This window comes from Odocoileus virginianus, chromosome 23, assembly GCF_023699985.2.
Source record: "Odocoileus virginianus isolate 20LAN1187 ecotype Illinois chromosome 23, Ovbor_1.2, whole genome shotgun sequence".
Taxonomy (NCBI): domain Eukaryota; kingdom Metazoa; phylum Chordata; class Mammalia; order Artiodactyla; family Cervidae; genus Odocoileus; species Odocoileus virginianus.
The window spans coordinates 23,992,218-24,003,830 of NC_069696.1; the positions used below are offsets into that span (position 1 = coordinate 23,992,218).

Consider the following 11,613-nt stretch of genomic DNA (forward strand, 5'->3'; position numbering starts at 1 on the left):
AGAGGACCTTCCCAACCCAGGGATCGAACCCAGGTCTCCCACATTGCAGGTAGATTCTTTACCAGCTGAGCCATAGGAAGGCCTATATATAAATATAAATATAAATATATATATATTAAATCCTGCTATTTCTGAGTCATTAAACATCATCCATAAAGTACACTTTGTTAGCAGGAATCAGAACAAGATTCTTCAAAATGTCTGGAGGACACTGCAGTATCAGTGTCCTACACTTTTAACCTTATAGTTCCTTTCAATACTGTTTATGATGGAACCAATCTTACATTTTGTTATGAGAATTGTAATAGAGTATTTCTTTGTAAAGTGAATAATAATCAGGCCTATTTTAATAACATGTGACCTGTACCTTAAAGAATTAAGAATGCAGATTCAATCTCTCAGTGGGGAAGATCCCCTGGAGATGGAAATGACAACCCACTCCAGCATTCTTGCTTGGGAAATTCCATGGATAGAGGAGCCTGGTGGGCTACAGTCCACGGGATTACAAAAGAGTTGGACATGACTTAGCGAATAGATAACAACAATATGTGTTTAGTACCTATCTATCCCTTTAAATATATGCCTGATGAGGGCAGGATCCATGTAGTGTTCCCAGTATATGGTATGTGTGCAATAAACACCTACTCAAGAAATGAATTAAGTGAGAATCTGTCATGTCATTTGGGTTAAATATGGCTTTCAGTCATGTTCATCATCTCCTAAACTATGAACTATGGCTAAAACAATAGACACTTTTTCACAGCTCCGTTTAATAATTACAGTGAATATGTATAGAGGTATCACATGCTAGTCATGGTGCTAAAGTGCTTTACAGAGATGATCTAATTCTCATAACAACATCATGATTGTACATTACTATTACAATAGTATTCCTAATGTACTACTAATCACATTTTAGAGATGAAGAAATTGAGACTTAGGAAAGTTTCCTAGGTTGCTGAAGTCACTTCAAAATCTTACTTTTCTGAGCTCATTTTCAATATGCCTAATAGTCTGCTGAAAAAGTATATGAAAGGTCTCACACTCAAGCAGACCTGAGTCGTGATTCTTGGAATAACAGTGGTAAACCAGAGAGTGCATTGGAAAGATCTTGCTAAGATTGAAACAACAGTTTAAGTTGAAAATGTGGTTCAAGAATGAATGTTCTGAGTGGAAACCAGAATCAAATAGTATTATATGAATTTACTAAAATGAGGAAGTTCACTGACAAAATTACACAGTGGATATTAGTGTTTAACCTCATTTCAATGCATATCCATTATATTTTAGAAACAAGAATTAATTTTTAGAAGAGACTGATCAGCCATGCTTGGAGTAGTTCAAACTTGTGTGTCTTTTTTAATAACTAGATCACCTGGAGACTTTAGAGGCAGCTGTGGGTCTTCCAATTGGTCTAAGGGCCTCTGTACCAATACAGGCAACACCAACTCCAGGAGTAGAGAAATTTCCAGACAGCACCATCTCCACAGGAGTCCTGAAAGTGCTGTGGGAGTGATATGGCTGAAGGATTAAGTGATTGTCTACGTGAGCACAGGTGTGCTCAGCCTATCCCAACCCCATGGACTGTAGCCCGCCAGTCTCCTCCGTGCATGCGATTTCCTGGGCAAGAATAGTAGAGTGGGTTTCCATTTCCTTCTCCAGCGGATCTTCTTGACCCAGGGATCAAACCTGCATCTCCTGCACTGGCAGTGGATTCTTTACCACCACGCCGCCTGGGAAGCCCGAGCGTGCACAGGACTCAGCATGTGAGTTTACTCCAGGAGTCCAAAGCACTGGGTTTTCCATGTCCTTGGTAGATTGTTTCTCTGCCCTGGAAAGCTTCTACAGCAGATTGAAAAGTAGTGAGGATTTGCATGTAGAATTCATAACCAAACATCAAAATGGGGAGAAATGTTCCATTTTTGTGTTTCTATTAGAGGGACAGCTGCAGTGCACCAGCTATCCAGGAAAAGTAAAGCTAAGCCTTGAGCATCAGAATTGATTGGGTCAGTCTCGACAAATGTGATTTTGATCTATCAATTATTCAAAAATCCTGAGTTTTATCATAAATGTAGAGGTTGCATTATATTCTCAGAGTTATGAGGCTCATCAGGTCTGAGGTGATAGCAGAGGTCTTTTGGGAACAGGACCAAGTCAACAGACCTGAGTCAACAAGTTGGGCTTGAGGAAAGAGGATAGGATACACATGGAGAAAATTAGGGCACTGAGAGAATCAATGGAAAGATCTGGATAGATGAGACAATGTTTTAGCAGCTGCTGTGAATGCACAACATTTAGGCAAGGGGGATGCATTAGTTATCTATTCATAATAACGCTGCACAACAAATTACCCTAAGACCAGCAGCTTAAAACAATAGGCATTCCTTTGGTCACAAGCCTGTGAGTCATCAATGAAGGCTGGAAATTTAGGCTTAGCAATTCTGGCCTTAGCTGGGCTCACTCACACATCTGACAGTTGCCACCCAGTCACTGATCTTAAACAGCCTCAGTTAAAACTGAGCAATTCTGAACTGAGTCTCTTCTCTACCAAGTCAGGCTTTCTCAAGGCAAAGGCAGAGAAGCAAGCAAGAAAAAAAAAAAAAGGAAAGTGCTTTTACAAGCTTCTACCTGCATCATTTCTGCTTAGTATCCCATTGCCCAAAGCAAGTCCTACGACCAAACTCAGAATCAAGATATGGTAAAATGAGCTCTGCCTTTTAGTAAAAGAAAATACAAAGTCATACACAAAGGGTGTTATGTCAGTTGTCTATCACGCCATTAAAAATGACCCCAAAACTCAGTAACATAAAACAATTACCACTTAATTTACCATTTGGTGTAATTCTTCTGCAGATCTTCCCTGGACTTAATTAACAATTTAGCTGAGACTAGATAATCCAAGATGTCTTTACACATATATCTGACAGTTGGTGTTGGCTGTTGATTGGACCCCATGTCATCAATAGGGCAACACGATTCTTCACAGTGATTGGTTTGCAGAAGAAAACAAGCCCCACTGGACGGTGCTTTGTGTCATGATTGCTAATGTCCTGTTAACCAAGCAAGTTTCATAGTCAAAGAAAAACCACACAGTCAAGTCCAGGATCAGGGCAGGCAGAGATCACACAAGGACATGAATACTGGGGCCTATAATAACTGAGGACTGCCAGGTGGCACAGTGGTAAAGAATCTGCCTGCCAATGCAGAAAACACAAGAGATGTGGGTTTGATCCTTGGGTCAGGAAGATCCCTGGAAGAGGAAATGGCAACCTACTCCAGTATCATTGCCTAAGAAATCCCAAGGACCGAGAAGCCTGGTGGGTCACAGTCCATGGGGTCACAAAGAGTCAGACAACTGAACACACACACACACACATACACATAATAACAAGGGAGCAGATGAGAGAGAGGGGGATGCTCACAAGAACCCTATAAGTGACCCTATTACTGTCTATATTGTTTAGATGAGGACATAGAAGCTTGGATAATATGAAAGATTTCTCTAAGTCATCATGGCCAAGCCTGCCTGACTTAAGAACCTGGCATTTTATTACTACATTATTCATTATTAGCTCATATCCCTTGTGTGGCTCTTAACAAGGCTGGAAATGAAAAAATAAAATAAACATTGGCACTCTCCTCTCCATACGCTGAGCCTTCACTTAAGCCAGCTAAGATACTCTCTCATACCGGCCACTTCAATACAGCCTCTAATGCTGATGTTACATGTTACAGATAAGACTCTATGAAAAGGCTCTCTCTATATGAGACGGCTCATAAGCAGGATCCTAAACATGGGGAAATATTTTTGTATGTCTACATCCACTACCTATCTGAGGAACTAATAGACCAAAACAGCCTGGTAGAGATTCCACTTCCAAATGATGAATTCTCTAAAGCAGGGGTCCCCAACCTCCAGGACATAATTATGCCTGAAGATCTGAGGGGGTGCTAATGTGGTAATAATAATATAAATAAAATGCACAATAAATGCAATGTGCTTAAATCATCTTGAAACCATCCCCCACCTGAGCAGGGAAAAATTGTCTTCCATGAAAACTGGCCCTTGGTAACAAAAAGGTTAGGGGCTTCTGCCTTAAAGCATTATAGGAAGACTGTCCTCTTTATAATTTGATTTAATCTGACAGGGAAAGTAGGAAGAAGGGGAAAACAATAGGAAGAGGAGTGGAGGGTAGAAAAAAAGAAAAGAAACTGAGATGTTAATATTAGTTATGTCTGGTCATAGTCATGGGATTCTTATTTTCATCTTTTCAAAATTTTCTACAATTAACAAAATGATACAGTAAGAATTATGAAAGTGTAAGATCTGATGTATGAGACTCATGAAAGGGATGGAGGAAATATTGTTGAGAATGCACAGCTAGAGAAACAAGGCTGGATAATGTTTGGAGGACTCAGGGGCCCCTAAAATGGACTATTTGGATGTCATCATGATACATGCTGTTACCAACTAGACAAAGAATAGATTATGAGACAGGGGTCCTCATCATTTCCCATCCAATTCAGTCTGCTTTGCTTTTGTGAACTGTAGGTCAAATTGTGTATGTATGAAGTGTCAGTTTTATATATTCATGAACATGGACTTAAAGTCAGCAGGATCATGAACCCTCTCTCTTATCAGAAATAGTAAATGTGTCCAAAATCTCCAACAAAGATAAAAATGAATAATAACCACATTAATGCTGGTAGAAGACAAAACTGGAAAGTCAATTTGTATGGAGGTCTTTACAAAGACTTTACAAAGGAAAAAAGACTGGTTGCAATGCCTTACTATTTTCACTATAATGCCTCTATCAAGTTTATTTTATGGAACTACATGCTCAAATAGTATATCTACTTGCAGTCTTTTACTGTCCTAGGCTGTCATTGGAGAAAGACTATTACATGAACTATTTAATTGCCTTATCATGAAATCTGGTAGTCACAGCCACAGGAAGATAATATCTGTTAAGAAATGGAGGAAAAAAGATCACTTTGCTTTATTTTGATGTCATCTACCATTTATCCTTTCACAATGCACCAGTGGGATACAGTTTTTCATGTAATTCGGAAAAAGGAATATTGGAAACAAGTTCCAGCCTGTCAAATAAAATTCTATAGAACAAGCTTGTCTGGTGCTATTCTATTAAAATGCTCTACACTTTGAGATGTCCTCATTTCTGAAGGGCAAATGAACCCAGCAGGTGACTGAGTGATTATGACTTCTGATTCAGAGCTCACTTAAAAAAAAAATTCACCATTTAATGTGTGCTGATTGCCATCACTAACATTCCCTTGTTTTCAATACACCCTTCCTCTTACCCACTAACCGAATCCTGCTCTGCATCCAGAGAGCTCACTTAAAGAAAATCTGCAGCTAAGTTTCAATTCCCTAGATGGTGAGAAGACTTACTAAAGAATTAATTTTCAAAGACATCTTTAGAGTCCTCTATTTTTCTATTCCAGATGTAAATTTAAAAAACAGTTTGAGAAATGACTCTTAATAATAGAGTGAAATGAAAGGGAGCTACTGCCAACCAGAGACTCTGTTTCATCTAAAATATGCCCCATATGGGTGTTCTGAGAAAATGCTACAGCAGTAGATGCAATCACTCTCTTATTCTGAAAAGTTATAAAAACAAAGCCAAACAAAAGAAGAACAGCGAAACAGATCACAAATAAATCAACCCTCCCAGCACAGTCTCTCTAATGGTATTTCTGGGATAGCCCTGAAATTCTGAACATCCTGTCTTTTGATTATAAAAGGAAATCCTCGATTTTATTAGTTTATAATCTAAATGCAAAGGATAAAAACAGTAGTGTGTTACACTATTGTTGCTGCTGTTGTTGTGCTCAGTCATGTCTGACTTTTTGCAACCCCGTGACTATAGCCCACCAGGCTCCTCTGTCCATGGATTTTTCCAGGCAAAAATACTGTAGTGGGTTGCCATTTCCTTCTCCAGGGGAATCTTCTCCACTCAGGGCATGAACCCAAGTCTCGAGCATCTCCTACACTGGCGGGTAGATTCTTTACCACTGTACCACCTGAGAAGCCCATGTTACACTATAAAGTCTTTTAAAGTGATCAAATACCAGGCACACACTCTGCCTTTTATCTGACTAAAGCGTACTTGGCAACAAAAAGACAGAGGTGTGCATCCAAAATTTTAATTTATTAGAGGATGTGGGTGTTAGCCCATCTCTAAAGAGATATTTTTACAGTCACTAGAAATTCAGGAGCCTCCAACAATGCTGCAAGGTTGTCTCTCCACTCCCAGAATCCTCAAGTGCTTTATCACTTGTCATTTTGAAGATGATCATTAATCAGAACACTTTGCACTTGAGCCGACTTGTAACCTATGGACTCTTTACAAACATAACAAGCCACATCAATAAAATGCAGCTGTTACGGAGTGAAACGAGGCTGTTCATCATATGAGCAGCAGTCGAAAACAGGAAGATAAAGATGACTACTGACAGTGCTGGCATCATTTTCATCTTCCCAAACTCAATTTGATATCTCACATATAAGCATCAGGAGTAGAAGGAATAAACATTCAAGGGCCATTACTGAAAAGCACAAGGTGTCAAAAATTGAACAGGTATATAGAAGTTAGCATGAGGATTATACAAAAGGACTAAGTTTGTGTCTATACCGAATGGTGCAGTGCAGTGCTCTCATACCCAACCCTCTGCAACCCTACAGACTGTAGCCCGCCAGGCTCCTCCGTCCATGGGATTCTCCAGGCAAGAACACTGGAGTGGGCTGCCATTTCCCACTCCAGGGTACCTTCCTGACTCAGGGATCACACCCATGTCTCTGGCATCACCTACACTGGCCGGCAGATTCTTCTACCACTGGTGCCACCTGGGAAGCCCTCTGACGTGAAGTCAAGTCGCTCAGCCGTGTCCGACTCTTTGCAACCCCATGGACTGTAGCCTACCAGGCTCCTCCGTCCATGGGATTTTTCAGGCAAGAGTACTGGAGTGGGTTGCCATTTCCTTCTCCAGGAGATCTTCCTGACCCAGGGATTGAACCCAGGTCTCCTGCACTGTAGGCAGATGCTTTACCATCTGAGCCACCAGGGAAGTTGTCTACATAGAACAAATAGTCCTAACTGGTGGGTTTTTGGTGGTTTTTTTTTTTTGGTTGCTAATTACAAAAATCAACTATTTTAAGTGATACTGGTTAGATCCCATGGAAAGAATGCTCATCTCATTTCATATCAACCTGGAAGCTGAATTTAGTACTTGGAAAAACCCTGGACATCAAGATATATCCAGCTCAGACTTCCCCAGTGGCCCTGTGGTTGAGAATCTACCGGTCAGTGCAGGGGACACAGGTTCAATCCCTGGTCCAGGAAGATCCCACATGCTGTAGGGCAATGAATCCCATGTACCACAACTACACAGCCTGTGCTCGAGGGCCCATGAGCCACAGCTGAGTCCACACAACGTAACTACTGAAGCCCATATGCCCAGACCCCATGCTCCTCAACGAGAGAAGCCACTGCAATGAGAAACCCATACACCATAACTAGAAAGTAGTCCCCGCTCACTGCTACTAGAGAAAGTTCACTCACAGCAGTGAAGACCTGGTGCAGCCAAAAAAAAAAAAAAAAAATCAGAAATAAATAATTTTTAAAAAAAGATATATCCAGCTCATCAACATACTAGCTACACACACAAAAAGATGTGTTGTTGAAAGTTTTGTGGGGAGGTGGAAAAGAGGGCTTCTACTCCATACTGCATGGTCAAACTTCCATCATCTCCCCAAACGTTCTCTCCCAATGCAGCAGTCTCTTCTGAACTACAAGTTCTGCTGTCCCAGCATTTCCAGCACAGCTTTAGGACTGAAACTTAAGTCCCTTTTCTTATGCAGAACAACTGAGGTCTCTAACTCCCAGCCTGCTGTGTTTCACCAATGCAGTGAAGTACCCACCTCCTTGGAAGGCAGGGAAAACTCTAAATAACAAATGTTTTTTCTTTTCACAGCTTTAGGGATATGCACCTCTCTCAAGGGGGATTCCCAGATGGCATTAGTGGTAAAGAATCCACTTGCCCAATGCACAAGATGCAAGAGACGCAGGTTCAATCCCTGGGTCAGGAAGATCACCTGGAGGAGGACATGTCAGCCCACTCCAGTATTCTTCCCTGGAGAATCTCATGGACAGAGGAGCCTGGTGGGCTACAGTCCATGGGACCATAAGGATACACACACAACTGAGCAAATGAACACACACACACAACCATATCAAGAGCAGGAATGCTAAGTCAGTCTTGAAAAGGGATTGGATCCAAAAGTATGAAAACCACGAGAAACATTAGGAAACTCCAGTCTTGTCTTAGCTTCTCTCTGTTCCTGTTCTTTATTCTTCTCTCCAGTTTCCCCCCCCCCCCCTTCCTCCTAATCTTTCTTGTTCTACAAAAATTGAAGACTTTCAGAGAAAGGGTCTTCTGTTACACAGAACAGTGGTTCTCAAGCCTAGCTGTCAGTACAGTTTACTAACATCGACTCCCGAGCTCACTAACAGATATTGTGATTTTAAAGTCTCATTGAGTTTGACTGTTTACATTTTTAAAGCCTCCTAAGTAGTTTAAAGACTAAACTTCTGAAGCAAAGAGCATCTCCCACCCCAAAATACAGCAACATAATTTAAGATAGACATGTATTTCTTTCTTAACAGTCCCGACAATGAGTCAGCCAGATAGGCAGAGTAGCTGGGCTCCATCTAATCACTAAAGGCCCCAGTTTCTTCCTTCTTGCTCATCCATATAACCAGCTTACAAACAAGAAGCAATTTTTTTTTATCAAAGTAGAGTTGATGTACAATATTATGTAAGTTCCAGTTGTACAACACAGTGATTCACAATTTTTAAAGGCTACATTCCATTTATAGCTATAAAATATTAACTGTATTAAAGACGCTTTTTGCAAACTTAATGGCTGAAGTCTTGCCTTGACTCTTGGTCAAAGTGAGGTCACAGTCATATTCACTTTTCAGCTTTGGGAAGGTAAAGAGTAAACATTCAAGCCAAACGGTTTCTTTATCAGCAGCAGGGTAGAAGTTGCCCATAACACTGATTCTCTCAACCGCTCAGTGAGAACTTAGTCATTTGATTGGGAAACACAGTCTGTAGCTGGACAGTCATGGGTTAAGGATGACATGGAAATCCAAGCACTTAATCATACTCCTCAACTGCCTCTTTTAAATGCACAGGCAGGTTTGGGAACCGCTACATAGAGGAAAGTGACAGTGACTTCCCACCTCTACCCTTCATTTCACATAATCTCAGCTGTCATACAGAAGGGAGGGCACTCAACTTAGAGTCAGAGGATCCATGTGCAAGCAAGCCCTAGTTCTGCCATGAATTGTGTGATCCCAGGCAGATCCCTTCATAAAAATAACACATGCCAGGCTTAGTGGTAAGTGATTTATATGCATCATCTCTTTTAACCTTGATAATGCAAGGCACATATTTTTAATCCTATCTTAGTAAGAAAATAGATAAGTTTTCCCACTTCCATTTATATGTTATCAAAGCTAGATTTCAAACTCAACTTTGCATGTTCAGTCACTAAGTTGTGTCTGACTCTTTGTGACTCCATGGACTGTAGCCCACCAGGCACTTCTGTCCATAGGATTTCCCACAAGAATACTGGAGTGTGTTGCCATCTGCTCCTCGAGAGTATCTTCCTGACCCAGGGATCAAACCCATGGCTCCTGCCGCGTCTCCTGCGTTGCAAGCAGATTATTAACCACTGAGCCACCTGGAAAGCCCAAACTCAACTTTATCTGAATTCAAAGCATATCATCTTCCCCTTTGGCCATATTTAACCTCATTAAGTCTCATTTTTCCCATAAGTGAGATAAAAGTCTACCTCAGTGGGTTGCTGTGAGCTTAATTTCAGGATAGGCCTCCCTGGTAGCTCAGACGGTAAAAGCGTCTGCCTACAATGCAGGAGACCTGGGTTCAATCCCTGGGTGGGGAAGATCCCTGGAGAAGAAAATGGCAACCCACTCCAGTACTCTTGCCTGGAAAATCCCATGGATGGAGGAGCCTGATAGGCTACAGTCCATGGGGTCGGATGGTGTGTAGATCTTAAATATCAACAAAGTCATTATTTCCTTTTGTATACAGAAGATGACACTAATTTGCCATGGTGAGCCTGTGTTTTGAGTTCCTTTCTGGCAATGGTGATGGATTTGAGCTTATTCATTCATAATCTCTGGTTCTGTCTTCAGTGATCAACAGCACCCACTTATGAAATGACAGTTCAGAGCTAACGTATGGCCAAGGAACTGAACAAAGCCAAACTGGCCCAAATGGGAACTGAATTAATGACCTGGAACTGATAAGCACTATACTCAGATAAGCTGAAATAATTCGACATTGATTGTCATGAAGACACAGACTAAAAATTCTATGACTCAAGGAAAAGCAATGTCTCTTTGCTCCTCTTATAAGTTCCCTCATTAAAGGCTTGCAAATAAAACCAATTACTTTGCCAGTGAATGCCCTGTTACCATAAACCAAATTAAGGTGGCTTCCAGTACACTGATTAATTTCATATTCCAGTCATATTACTACCAAGCCTACCACTTCTTTTATGGAGGCTAAAAACTCCAGCTTGCAGATCACGGGTTGTAAAAAAGCAAAGAATAAAGCAAGACACCAAACAAGGTTAAACACATACTCCCCTTCAATCTCACTTCTACTTGACCCTTCCCACAAACAAGCAGAAATATGTGGGGAAAGAGTTTAAAAAAAAAAAAAAGGAATAAACACTATTATCATTCAGTTGGTTTTTATAGCACTTTTAAGTATACAACTATATTTATGGGGGTTGGTATTAAATATTTTTATAAAATAAAATTATTATACTATAAAATTAAGACAAGTCCCCCCACCCTGATCAAAAGAGTCCCCAAGTCTCTGAAAAGTTCAAAAATAATTAGTACCATCAAATCTCCTTAGACTCTTCATAACTGCTCCACCATGTGTATTCGGGGATTGGCCTAAGGATTTTCTTGGTTTTCAGTTCTGTATGAAGTAACTTACCAGCTCATTAAAAAAATTTTTACCTCCCCTTGTAAAGGAAACCATCCCATCTTGTTTAGAAGGGAGTGTTTTCATAACCATATTGAAAATCTCACTCTCCATCCCCTACCTCCACACTGAACAGCATGTTTTGTCAACAAGCTACTCTGACTTATATACCATAGGAAAGGAAATGGAAAGAAAGCTACTCTTTTGTCTGACTCTTCATAACCCCATGGAATAGTCCATGGAATTCTCCAGGCCAGAATACTGGAGTGGGTAGCTATTCCCTTCTCCACAGGATCTTCCCAACTCAGGGATTGAACCCAGGTCTCCCACATTGCAGGCAGACTCTTTACCAGCTGAGCCACAGGGAAGCATATACCATAGGAAAGGAAATGGAAAGAAAACTAGTTTCCCTTCAGTTTAAAGCATCTCTACTGTCTAAAGAAAACAAACCTCTCCTCTCAAAACAAGCCCATCACATTTATACATCAAGCATTATGACTTCCCCTGAAAGTTCTGAAGATGACCAGTAAAAACAAGAAAAATTTAAGAATTGATTAAAAA

At 40.7% G+C, this 11,613-nt stretch overlaps 1 non-coding gene across 1 annotated transcript; it reads left to right on the top strand.

The window, feature by feature from the left end:
- The first annotated feature begins 9,921 nt into the window (after positions 1-9,921).
- Positions 9,922-9,994, top strand: TRNAC-ACA (transfer RNA cysteine (anticodon ACA)). The gene has a single exon. It is a non-coding gene; the product is annotated as a tRNA-Cys (tRNA).
- Positions 9,995-11,613: the final 1,619 nt, after the last annotated feature.